The sequence below is a fragment of the Sorex fumeus genome, unplaced genomic scaffold, assembly GCF_029834395.1.
Source record: "Sorex fumeus unplaced genomic scaffold, SorFum_2.1 ptg000008l, whole genome shotgun sequence".
Taxonomy (NCBI): domain Eukaryota; kingdom Metazoa; phylum Chordata; class Mammalia; order Eulipotyphla; family Soricidae; genus Sorex; species Sorex fumeus.
Genome location: NW_026606065.1, coordinates 89,438,054 through 89,451,901, shown reverse-complemented (window position 1 = coordinate 89,451,901; position 13,848 = coordinate 89,438,054). Strand labels below are relative to the sequence as shown.

Sequence of the window (13,848 nt, the reverse complement as noted above, 5' to 3'; positions counted from 1 at the left end):
ACTGATGAGCATCAGAAAAGCCAGATACTCGAACTATCTTACTCTGCTGACAGAAGTAAAAATGGTAGTCACTTAAAAAAAAAAACTGACAATTTCTACTAAATCTAAACATTCACATGCTCTATGACTCAGCAATTCCACTTGAGGATATGAATGAACAGACACACCATAACACGATGAAGAGAGTTTATAGCAGTTGATTCAAAAAGCAAAAAACCCAAAACTTAAATATCCACCCGCAGGATAAGGGACAGAGTGTATATACATATCACAGTACTATACAGTATTTTTTAAAAAATGTTCCGTATAGCCACTGGGTATATGAAAAAGTGCTCACCATCATTTATGATTAGGGAAATGCAAATCCAAATAACAATGAAATATCACATGCCAGAGAGAATGGCCCACACATCCAAAAGTCTGGAAATAGCCAATGTCTGTGGAGTCATGTGAGAAAGGAACCCTCATCCGGTGTTGGTGCAAATGTTGACCAGTTCAGCCTTAATAGAAAGGAATACAGAGATTGCTCCAAAACATAGGAATAGATCTCCTACATGAACTGGTGGTACCACTTCTTGGCATTTATCTTCAAAACAAAACCATTAATTTGAAAGAATATATGCACACCCAGAGACTATAAAACCCAGCTCTAGGAAGCACGGAAAGGCACGACATCTTATTATCTAGTTCTTCCTCTGGAGGACCTGGCAGGCTACCAAAAGTATCCTGGCCACACAGCAGCGTCTGGCAAACTCCCCATGGCGTATTCAATATGCCAAAAACCAGTAACAATGATGAGTTACCGGTTATCATTCACACTTGGATATGATTCTCCTGACCCTGAAAGAGCCTCGAACGTAGCACTTTCTAAAATCCCAGGGCTTGGACGAAGGAGACGTTACTGGTGCCTGCTCGAGGAAATCAATGAACAGCAGGATGACAGTGATACAGTGATATGCACACCCATATTCATCACTGTACTTAGTACAACAGCTAAGACATGGGAACAACTCAAATGCCCAACTATGGATGAATGGGATAAGTATATATACACAACAGGACCCTGCAGCTCTAAGAACAAAACCATGCGATTTGCGATAATGCGGATGGAACTAGAGGGTATCATGCTGAGTGAAGTCAGAGAGAAAGGAATACAAAATAATCTCATATGTGGGACCTTAAGACACACAGTGAGGCAGCAATAAAGGGCCTTTAAGGCAATACAAAAGTAGTGATTTACCAACTGAGTTGGTGGAAGAGTGCAAAGAGTGTCAGGGTCCTTGGGAGAGGGAGGTGGACACACTGAAAGGCCATCAGACACAGATGTTCATGACAGGTAGGGTGCATTGGAAGTATGTACATGGGAAGTCACCAGTAACAGTATTGTAAATCACACACACACACAAATTTAATAAAGAAGAATGATTCTGTAACTAATGAATCTCACCAATTCTTTAAAAGTTGATATCGGCAAATATCATTCACACTTGGATATGATTTAACACAAACCGCAGTATCAGCATCAAAAAGATAAGCAAAAGTCAGAAAAGACTTTGAGGCTGCACTGTATAGTTCTATGTAAGCAAGGATGAAGAACTGATAAGACTTGATGGTGATAAAATAGTGCTTACCACTTGGGACATAGACTTAGGAGGGACAGATGGAGACCTCATGGCATATGGAAATTTCTCTTAAGATCTGACTCATAAAAAAAAAGTCTGACTCATAATTAATGGGCCTGTAACTAACAATCTCTTCCCGTTGTTCATCGATTTGCTCGAGTGGGCACCAGTAATGTCTCCACTGTGAGACCTGTTACTGTTTCTGGCACATCGAACACGCCACGGGGAGCTTGCCAGGCTCTGCCTTGCAGGCGAAATATTCTCGGTAGCTTGCTGGGCTCTAGGAGAGGGACGGAGGAACTGAAACCGGGTCAGCTGCATGCAAGGCAAATGCCCTACGCCATCGCTCTTAATGGGCCTACCTACATAAAAAAATAAAGTTGTAAGTTTCATGTTAGTACAATATATGTACATTCTGTTATCCTTTAATAAATGTGACATAATAACTCACAAGTCTAAAAGGTAGAGAATTAAGAGTTAATAGTACTGGGGCTGGAGCAATAGCAAAGCGGGTAGGGCGTTTGCCTTGCGTGCAGCCAACCCGGGTTCCATTCCCAGCATCCCATAACGTCCTCCAAGCACCACCAGGAGTAATTCCTGAGTGCATGAGCCAGGAGTAAGCCCTGTGCATTGCTAGGTGTGACCCAAAAAGCAAAAAAAGAGTTAATAGTGCTTTGTTTCTGGGTTAACTCACAAAGCAACACATACAAGAAAGCTGGAACCTAGGTCAAGATAGTGTGTGTATGGGGGGGGGGGTGAGGAGGTGAGGGGAATTGGGGGAGGGGAGTTGTTAGAGATCCGCTCCATTTACAGCATTATCAGAGAAACTCCACATTAGGAGGAAAGATGAAGTTCAATAGTCCTTCGAAAATGCAAAAAGGGGTAGAAAAGGGACTTAATATAAGGCTACTTACAAATTAAAAACCTTGAAAGGAGTAAATTTGGAGTTTCTGGGACCTCAATTTTCACTTCAACCTTATAAAAATTCGCATCTTAATACTAGGTGCATGATGGAAAAAATACTAGTTAAAATAATAAATGGAGCAGCAATAACAAAGTACGATCCACATATAGTTTAAATTTTTCTTATAATCACATTAAAAACAGGTGAAATTAATTTCAGTTATATTATTTCAACATGTATTCAATATGAAAATTGAGATATTTTATTTACCTTAAAGGGGATTGTCTCAAAACCGAGTAATTTATTCTTGCAACATATACCAAGTCCAACTAGCTCTACATTAAATACTCAACACACACATGTGTTGACCAATACTTAACACAACTTCAGTTTTAAAGATTTTTTCCCCCTTGTTATTGCAATCCTATTCAGGATGACTCGAGTGAACAACTAGAACACTAGATGAAGGACAACCATGTGAGCAAGCAGGGTTCCGCAAAGGATTCAGCACCATCGACCATATCCACACGATAACCAAGCTCATTGAGGTTTCTCGGGAGTTCAAGATGCCGCTCTGCTTAACGTTCATTGATTTAAAGAAGGCCTTTGATTCTGTTGAGACGGAAGCGGTCATTGAAGCCCTAGCCAATCAGGGCATTCAAGCCCAATACATCAGGATCCTCCGTGAGCTGTATTGCGGATTCACTACCAGGATCTCACCATTCTACAAAGAAGTGATCGTTGATGTCAAGAGAGGGGTGCGGCAGGGTGATACCATTTCACCAAAACTCTTCAGTGCCACCCTCGAGAACATCATGCGACGACTGGAATGGGAAGGAATGGGAGTGAAGATAGATGGTCGGCAACTACACCACCTCCGCTTTGCTGATGACATTGTTTTAATAACACCAAACATCAGCCAAGCGGCACAAATGCTGGCCGACTTTGACCGTGAGTGTGGAAAGGTAGGACTACAGCTGAATCTTACGAAGACAATGTTTATGAGAAACAGCCTTGTTCCTGACGCCTCATTCGCTCTCAATGGAACGACCATCTCCGAATGCAACAGCTATGTGTACCTAGGTCGAGAGGTCAACATGAGAAATGACCTGGCACCCGAGCTGCGCAGGAGGAAGAGAGCGGCTTGGAATGCCTTCAAGAAGGTCGAAGAAATAGCTAAGAGGACGAAGAACCTCCGGCTCCGGGCACATCTCTTTGATTCCACTGTTCTTCCTGCATTAACATATGCCTCAGAGACCTGGGCCCTACGCAAACAGGATGAGAACGCTATTCAGGTCTCCCAAAGAAGAATAGAAAGAGCTATGCTTGGAATATCACGTTTCACTCAAATGAGAAAACGAATCCGGAGTTCTGACATCCGTCGAGGATCAAGGATCAGGGACGCTGTCTTATTTGCCAAGGTGTCGAAAATCAGATGGGCTGGTCACGTAATGAGATTTAAAGACGACCGTTGGACTAGAGCTGTTACTGATTGGATTCCACGGGATGTCAAGAGACCGCGTGGCCGCCCACCTACCAGATGGTCAGACTTCTTTGTCAAGATCATGAACGATCGGTTTGAGGCCCTCCATGTTCCCGGAGCGAAGAGATGCCATTGGGCTACACTAGCACACGACAGGGACAAATGGAGACGTTACTGGCGCCTGCTCGAGCAAATCGACGACTAACGGGAAGTTAAGTGATTAAGTGATTAAGTTATTGCAATAAAATTTACAACTGGTTAATTTAATAATTTCTAACCTAAAAGGTAGACCAACCATTGGTCAGCTTTACCATATAGCCAAGTTTCATGAGAATATATTTAATACTCCATTTAAAAAAAAACTATTTGCAAATGATCAAATACAGACCTACCTTACTCATCCTATCTGCAATTCTATCAACAGTGAAAATCTTTCTCTGGAATCCTATATTGTTGTGTCATTAAAATACCTAAGCATTCCACAGCCCTCATCCATTTCTCTCAGAAAAAACAACACAGGAATTCTGTTCTCCGCCTTCCCCGGACACAGGAAGGTTCCGAGTTCGGAAAACAAGAAGTCACTAGACAGCAGAAAGGGCCAGAAGGACTGTCCATGGCTGAAAGCTTACCAACTGGGAAGGGCAGTTACGACCGAGAAAGGACAGCTAAGACAACGACAGCTGGAGATGATCACTCTGGACGAGACTTGTGTGCTGAAAGGCGGTCAAGTGATGCAACCTCTCAGTACCCAAATTGCAAAGCATAATGTCTAAGAAGAGAGGGGGAGGCGGAGATGGCTGGCATAGAGGAAGGCTGGGGAGGGATGGGGGGAGAAGAAAACTGGGGACTCTGGTGGTGGGACATGTACCCTTGGGAAGGTAAGGGCATTGTAACACTGTATGACTGAAGCCCAATCAAGAACAACTCTAACTGTGTGTTTCATGGTGAGAGGAAAAAAAAGTAGTCATTAGAGAGGCTTTTGTGAAAACATTAAACTTGTCACCGACTTGAATAAGATCTTGAACAACACTGATTTAGCACGTACTTGTTTCATTTCATTACCTATAGGACTATTATAAGACACTATCATTTGCAGAGCTGAAAGTGTGCTATATACACGTTTATCTCATGTATACTTACTTAGAAACGTTTTTTCAAAAAAAATTTTTTTTTTTTTTTTGCTTTTTGGGCCATACCCAGCAACGCTCAGGGGTTCCTCCTGGCTCTGCACTCAGGAATTACTCCTGGTGGTGCTTGGGGGACCATAAGGGATGCTGGGACTCGAACCCGGGTCGGCCACGTGCAAGGCAAACGCCCTACCCGCTGTGCTATTGCTCCAGCCCCCATTTTCAATTTATTTTTGAAATTTATTTACTTTATTGAATCGCCATGAGATACACAGTTACAAAGCTGTTCATGATTGGGTTTCAGTCATATAATGGGCCAACACCCATCCCTCCACCAGTGCACATTTCCCACAGTCAATGTCCCGAGTATCACCCTCGCAACAACCCCCTCCCCACCCCGAAATGCCTCTAGGGCAGGTGCTTGCTCTGCTCTCCCACGCTCACCCTCTCACTTTCATGCGCCCCCTCTCTCCCCCTCCCTTTTGGGCATTATGCTTTGCAACAGAGATACAAGAAAACACATTTGGTCCTTTACCCACTTTCAGCATGCAGCTCCCATCCAGAGCAATCCACTTCCAAGCGTCACTGTCACAGTGGTGGCTTCTCTATCCCAGCGGTCCTCTTGACCCCAGCACCCGAGTAGCCTTCCAATCATGTACTAATCCTCCTGGCCCTTGCGTCTACAACAAGGTATAACAGCATTAAGGAATTACTAATGCTATTACTACTTTTCAGAGGGAAAATAACTGACACCTGAAGGTGTTAACTGACAACATCTCATTTTGAAAGACAGGAAGGTAGATTTTTTTAGTTCGGCAGGGGCACAGGCTGGGCTCAAATCACACAATCACACAGCGCTTCACAGACGTCAAGCATGGTACCACTGAGCTCCACCCGTGGGCCGAATGTTTACGATCTTTTCTAATGCAGGAGCCATTCCCGGTAATGCTTGGGCACTAGCAGCACTATCTTCAGAAAGGCCTGGGGGACCAGGGGTGCCTGAAACCAGGGGCCTCACATAACTCAAGTTCTACCACTTGAGTTATGCGCCCAGAACCAAGCTTCTTACATGTTAAGAGAGTAAGTTTAAAAAAGAAAGATACATAGCAAATCACACAGGGCCACAAAGGCGCACACACACACAATCTGGCACACCACACAAAAAAATCTTTACTGACCCACTCCCCTAGATTACAGCATTAAATAAAAAAAAGACTCCAACACAAATCCTCTAAATCAGGGTTTCTTTACCTTAGTATGCTTGACATCTTAAAATACATAACAGGAGATTTGGAAAGGCTGTTTAATGCTTACTGGCATTTCTGATCTCTACACCTGCCAGTATCAACACTCCAACTCCAGCCCCACAATAACTACAAATGTCTCCAAACACTAAGTACCCTAAGCAGTGTAAATTGTAACCTCATTATTAATCAGTGGTCTAAATCGACTTTAAACTGGGGACTACAGACCCTGGGGCAAAGAAGACTTCTCAAGAAAACAAGTTTCAATAATAAACCTTTTTTTTTTAAGCTTCCAGATCCCCCAGCTTCAATTTAGTCCCCCTAAAACTCCTCCAACTGATGACAGACCCTGTCTGCAATGTAGTTCTCCTCCTGGTGTTTGGTTCTATTGTTTATTTCTTCCCTGCTCTTCCCCAAACTCCCTTGTCAATTTTGCCCCTTTATAAAGTCATAACTCACCCACCCATTCTTACTACAGTGCATCTATTTTTTTGTTTGTTTTGTTTTGGAGTCCACCTGGCAGTGCTCAGTGCTCACGCTAGGCTCTGGGTACCAGGGACAGACCCTGGGTCAATCCCTACCCCTTGCAAGGTGAACACCCTACCCATAGTACAACTGCTCTGGTATTTACTTAGGGCCATAAAACCTCATTAGAATTAAAGATTCCCCACCTCCTGGGTCAACTGAGTTCATTTTGGTGGCACAACTGCAAGAATTCATCTCATTAGGGATTTAATTACAACCAAACTATTTTATTTATTAAACCAATTAGGTATTATGTTGTTTGCACAACTATTACAAGTGGTGAAAACTGAATGGGGGGGGGAGAAAAAAAACTCATAAGAGAAAAAAATTTAATCTTAAGTTTCCATTTGCACCAATATTTTGGGGGTTTGTTTGCTTGTTTTTTGGTTGCATCCAGCGGCTGATTTTGCACTCAGGGATCAGGGAACCACATGGAATGCTGAGGATTAGACCCAGGTTTGCTGCATGCAAGGCAAGTGCTTTACCGCTGTACTCTCTCTCTGACCCTTGCATTTATAGCAATATTCTGATGATGTGTATAACAGAATAAAAGCTTCCAAACATAAATTATATTAACAAAAGCAGAATAAATATTTTAAGCATAAATAAATATACTCTGGAGGTGAGAGGAAGACAATCAATACAGAGTTTCAAAAAGGAGGAGCTGTGAAAAATACTACCTTTTTGGTTTGGTGCAAGGGATAGAATCCAGGGTTCCAAACATCAAAGGCAAGAGCTTTCTTTACTGCTGAACCACATCCCCAGATCTTTCCTATACTTTAAAACTTGGTGATTTTAAAATGTAGTATTATACTCCTTTGAAAACAGGTAAGGATGAATGCCAACTTTAGATTCAAATGCTGGCATATACACAGTGTGAAAAACGCATTCTGTGTAACTACCTTGGATTATGCGACAGTGTTATACATTAACTTAAAGGGGCACAATTCTACAAAAACTACTTTGAAAGTTCACAAGCAAATCGGCACTATTAAACCACTTCCTACAGACGTACTTGTAAACATAAAATGCACGTAATCTATAAATCCTTAGAAGCACCATAATTTACTGTTTATTAAGTTCCTGAGAGATGCTTGGCATTGTTTTAAATTCCATTTAATCCCTATATCCTCTGACGATTATTATCTGATTTCAAAAACACTTTACAAATACTGAACAGGCTGCCAAGGACACGGCCAGTAAATGGAAGAAAGAGGCAGGCCGAGACTTAAACCTGAAAGCTTTGTAACTTTTCCCACAGTGATTCAATAAATAAATATAAGAAAATAAATAAAATTATGAAAATAAAAAGGTGGAGTTCATGCCCAATTCAATCAGCTAATCAGTGGCTGAATAATTAGCAGTACTACATAAAAAAAAAAATAACAAGTATTTTTCAAAGAAATGAAATGTCTGACTCCAAAGCTAAGGCTCCTACTATGCTTACAAATTAACAGACCGAGGGAGAAATGAAGGTACTTGGAGGGTTCCAAAGCACAAAAGCATTTGGATTAAATCTTGATTAAGGAACTCTCAATAGAAGGAATATGATCTTAAATTCACCTTTCTTTCAAAGCTCATTTTACAATATTTGTTAAAGATTTATGATTAATGTGCAAAGGATTTAAAAAAAAAATTTGGGCCGGTCACAAAACCGTCCATAACACTGAAGCTAAAGGTATCTTCAAGGACAAAACACCATTGATCAGACAAGTGGAAACAGATAAACAAATGGGACTACTTTAAGCTAAGAAGTTTCTGTACCTCCAAAGAAACAGTAACCAGAATACAAAGACAGTCTACAGGATGGGAAAGGATATTCACCCAACACCGCTCGGACAAATGGTCAATATCAAGGATATATAAGGCACTGGTTGAACTCTGCAAGAAGAAAACATCCAATCTCATGAGAAACTGGGGTAATAAAACGAACAGAAACTTTCTCAGAGAAGAAACCCAAATGGCCAAAAAACATGAAGAAATGCTCTTCATTGCTAATCATCAAGGAGATGCAGATCAAAACAACTATGAGATATCATCTCCCACCACTGAGACTGGCACACATCCAAAAGACCAAAAAAAACAGGTGTTGGCGTGGGTGTGGGGAGAAAGGGACTCTCCTTCACTCCTTGTGAGAATGCCGACTGGTTTTGGAAAACAATATGGACGTTTCTCAAAAAACTAGAAATCGAGCTCCCATTTGACCCAGCAATACCATTTCTGGGAATATATCCTGGAGATACAAAAAAGTATAGTAGAAATGACATCTGCACTTGTATGTATGTTTATTGCAGCACTGTTTACACTGGTTACAATAGCTAGAATCTGGGGAAAAACCTGAGAACAGACAACTGGTTAAAGAAACTTTGGTACGAACAGACAATTGATTACAGAAACTTTGGTATAATTCTGGGAATATATCCCAGAGATGCAAAAAAGTGTAACAGAAATGACATCTGCACTTATATGTTCAATGCAACAGTATTTACAATAGCCAAAATCTGAAAAAAACCTGGGTGCCCGAGAACAGATGACTGGTTAAAGAAACCCTGGTACATCTACACAATGGAGTACTATGCAGCTGAATTTAGAAAAAAATTCTAAAAAATTTTGGGCCTGTGGCTTACAATATTGTCAATGATACGGTTCCATGCACACTGAATTTAAAAATATAGACCCCATTCTGCATGCCTGGAAGCCTGGGCCATTTCCTGCACTTGGTAGTTCACAGGACTGCAAGGGCCACACCCCATGGTTTTCAGGAGGCCATGGAGTGCTGGGATTCTAAAGCTGGCAATGGAAAATCTTGAGGATGTGCATTTGAAGCTGGTAAAAAAACAGAACCTACACCAGTTTAAAGTCCTACACTATAAAGCTTGGTTCCAGTTACCAACAAAGCATTTCTTCTTAAATGTAATTAAAACAAAATGCACTTCAAATATAACTCTGCGTGTGTTTACACGCACGCCCGTGCTCGCAGAGACATGTGATTTAAAAGATGCTCAAATGCAGATAAAAGGCAGACTTCTGGCCCAAATCCTCGGTTATTCGGTACAATCCCTTAAGGCCCTGAAAGCACACACCACCGAGCTAATGGGCAACATCCCAAGCAGTCTTTAATAAAACAGCATTTTTATCTCCCCGAGAGCAGCGTTTCTCAACCCTTTTCTGACCGTGGCCTTGTTTACTTCTGATCCTATTTCCCTCCAGTAGCCCTCCCGGTAAGTGAAATATAATAGACATTTTAAAACCCTAAATAGAATGGCCCTAGCGACTCACTCCCGTAGACTCCCACGACTTCGGACTCTAGACTGTTAGAGGAACTGCACGGGGACTGTCCCGGGTGAGAGAAGACGAAGGAACCCTTCCCTTCAGAGAGACACCCAACCACGCGAATGACGACCAAATAGTGACAATCAAAATATATATATACACATATCTATATTTAACATGGGCCACAGTGGTCGATGATCTGGTTTGCTGCAGGGGAATACTGCTATGGGAAAGAGGAAAAGCTTCGCTCTCCTACATCACGCATTGTACAGTTCCCACTCGGAGAGGCAACTGCAATCCCGCACGCCGCACCCAAGGACCACGCGGCGGAGCAAAGCTGGAGGCTCCCGCGGAGAGCGGCGGAAAACAGTTCCCAAAAACGGGGGCGGGGGCGGGGGCGGGGTGGGGCACTGCGCCGCGGACGGGGGAGGGGGCCGGGCACGGCTCGGGCCCCAAGGCTAACGGGCGTGGGAGGGGAGGGACACCGCACAGGTGCGAGGGGCGCTGAAACCGCGCCCCTCCCCCAGCCCCACGCACTTTCGCGCGAGGACCCCTCCACGTCCCGCTCCTCGGAAAACACGGGGTGGGCGGCGTCCGGCCAAGAGGCACCGGCGAAGCCCGCGACCCCCGAGCCCCGCCGCCAGGGTTGGTCAGAGCGCCGGGATCGCCCACTCCCACTTGGCCAACTCCGCCCGGTCGAACTCGCACCCGTTCCACCAAGCTTCACCCCGGGCCTTAGAAGAGCCCCCTCCCACCCTCCCGCCCAGGTAAGTCGGCGCGGGGTCCGGGCCGCGGGAGGACCCGCACCGGGACGCGCCCCCGCCGCCGCCGCCGCCCCACCTGCGTGCTCCAGGGCGCCGGCGCGCTGCGGCCCCTGCCGCGAGCTCCCGCTCCGCCCGCGGACGCCCCCGGCCCGCTCCGTCGGCTCGCGGCGCCCGATCCCGAAGTCCCCAGCGCCCCGCGCTGCGCACGCGCGCCACGTCTCGCGGCCCCAGCCCCGCGGCCGCCGCGGAGAGGCTCCCACGTGACGCCCACGGGGGCGTGGCCCGCGCACCCGCGCTCGGCGCACGCGCCGCCCGGCTCCGGCGGGGCCTCCTGCGCTCCGCCCCGCGGCGCTCCGCTTGGGCTCCCCCCCCCGCCCCGTCTCTGGTAGATTCCAGGGGGAGGAGGGGGAGAGCCCCTGAGCCGCCGGCGCAGCCCGGGTCCGGCTCGGGCCTCCTGCGGCCACGCTGGCGCGGGCCCGTCGCCTGGGGCTGGGAGCAGCAGCTGGACGAACCCGAGGAGCCCGCGGGACAGCTGCAGGGAGCGCTGGGCGCGGGGCCAGCGGGAGGACAAAGGCGAGTTCAGCTTGCCCTGGAATCCGTGTGACTCAGCTGTCCTGGGAAGGCCGGGTACCGTCAGCAAAGCGACGGAGTGGCCGGCGCGGGGCTCCGGAAGGCCGAGGCGGGGAGAGCGGCGTGCGTACGCGCGCTTGCAAGGACTCCTCTGGCGAAGTGGGGTTTAAACCGTTCCAGACCCCTAGGCACCGCTAGTGTTTGTGAGTAGCGCTGTAGCCCTGCCCTCCCTGCTGCTGGTCCTTGATTTGCTGGAGCAGGCACCAGTGACGTCTCCATTGTGAGACTTGTTATTGCTTTGGGCATAGCAATACGCCCCCCCTCCCACACACACACATGTTGCCAGGCTCTGCCATGCGGGTGCGATACCCTGATTATGCAGGCTAAAAGGAAGTAATCAACGTTATCGATTTTCCCTCTCTTCAAAGTTAGTAAGCTATTACGTGTGGAAGACGGGAAAGATCAGTTTTGTTTGTTTGGGGGGGTTATCTGTTCATTTATTGAATCACTGTGAGATTGACTCTCACAAAGCTCTTCATGATTAGGTTTCATTCAGTGTTCCAACACCCATCCCGCCACCAGTGTCTATTTCTCAGCACCAGTGACCCCAGCTTCTCCCTCTCTCCCCTCTCCCCGCTCTCCTCTTTCTTCAAGCAAAATCATATTTGAGACCGAGAGTAAGGGCCCTTGCCTTGGAGACCAGAGAGTGAAGGCCCTTGCCCTGGATGTAGCTGAACAGTGTGTTAGGACCAAAGACCACCCGTCAGTATTCAGAGAGACAGAGTCCAGGGGAAATGCAAGCTGCACATCCAGATTTTATTTTACCAGCTAGCTGGGGTCAAAGGGTCCTGACTTCGCTGTCAGGTCAGAGCTTGAAAAAAAACGAAGGTAACTTACAAAGAGGCCAAAGCGAACAAAGGCATACAAAAGCAAATTATCAAGAAAACAAACATTCCCAATTAAGAAGACATTCCCAGTTCCCATATATGAAGAAAGCATCTTATCAGGTAGACATGAAAGTACACATTTCAAGATGGGAGCCGTGGGCAACACATGTGCTTGGGCACTTGTGCTCGGCCACGTGGCCACAAGCAGCACCTGGGCTCAGGCAGCATATTCGTGCCCTTCCTTTGTTCAAGGTGGCCTTTATAGGGCTCCTCCACCTGACCCCAGGTGGGCTTCTATCTAGATAAAAGTCCCCTTGCTAAGGCGGTTACCAGGGGGGGTTGGGGATGGTGATGGTATTCTTTGAAATGACTTTCCTGGCCTTCTGTTACTGCAGGAGCTTCTCTGGGTCTGTTGCTGTAAACCAGTTAACTCAGTTAAATCATTTATCCCTCTTGGCCAGAGCTGCCCCCTACAACTTTTACAACCAGGGTGAGAAGAGGGGAGTGAGCTGCTTCTCACGGTCCCCTTTTCCTAGCATCTCTCTAGGAATCTTCTGCTTCTCACACAGTGTTCGTCCAGAAACTTTAAGACTGTGTGACTTGGTGAAGGCTGGCAATAACTTAATTCTAGGTGAACTCTTACCAATCAAGATTAAAGATGAGAACTGTTGTGTGACTACTGAGGGAGGCTTTCCCCCCCACACACAAATGGTAGGTTCCGTAGCTCAAGTCTTGAATTACAGGGTCTTCAAGTTATTTATTTATTTATTTTTATATAATGTAGGAGTGCTGCTATTTAATTCAAGTTATTTTTGCTTCTAAAACCTTGAAAATTCTGAAAGGAGCGCGAGTCTATTTTCATAGGCATTTTTAGATTAAACGTTAAATTTTTCATCTAATAAAGGATGAGGTTTTTATTTATTTATTTATTTTTGCTTTTTCGGTCACACCCAGTGATGCACAGGGGTTATTCCTGGTTCATGCACTCAGGAATTACTCCTGGCGGTGATCAGGGGACCATATGGGATGCTGGGAATCGAACCTGGGTCAGGCTGTGTGCAAGGCAAATGCCCTACCCGCTGTGCTATCACTCCAGCCCCTGTTTTATTTTAAACTGTTTTAAAATAAAAATTATGGGGCAGGAGAAATAGCCCGAGGGCTGTAACAAGCCCTTGTCTTGCTGGCTATCCGAGACCCTGCTTCGTTCTTTAGACCACAAACGTTGTTTGGACAGCCCTGGCAGTAGATATTGTATTAGAACATTTTATGCCTAAAACTATTGTTATTAGCATTATAAACAACTATATAAATAAAAATTGGGGAAGAAATTAAGTTGGAGCTGGAGTGACACTACAAGGCACTTTCATTACACACAACTACCTGAGTTTCAAACCATCACATGAAATATGGCACCCGGACCTTAACTAGGAATGGTCCCTGAGCACAGAA

The 13,848-nt window shown here is 45.5% G+C and overlaps 1 protein-coding gene across 1 annotated transcript in view; it reads right to left on the bottom strand.

The window, feature by feature from the left end:
* SPART (spartin) overlaps positions 1-11,145 on the bottom strand; it is a 35,429-nt gene extending 24,284 nt beyond the window's left edge. The window contains exon 1 of the mRNA XM_056109899.1: positions 11,019-11,145. The gene's annotated coding sequence lies outside the window, so the exon portion shown is untranslated. The remainder of the gene's footprint in view (positions 1-11,018) is intronic.
* Between the last annotated feature and the right edge of the window lie 2,703 nt (positions 11,146-13,848).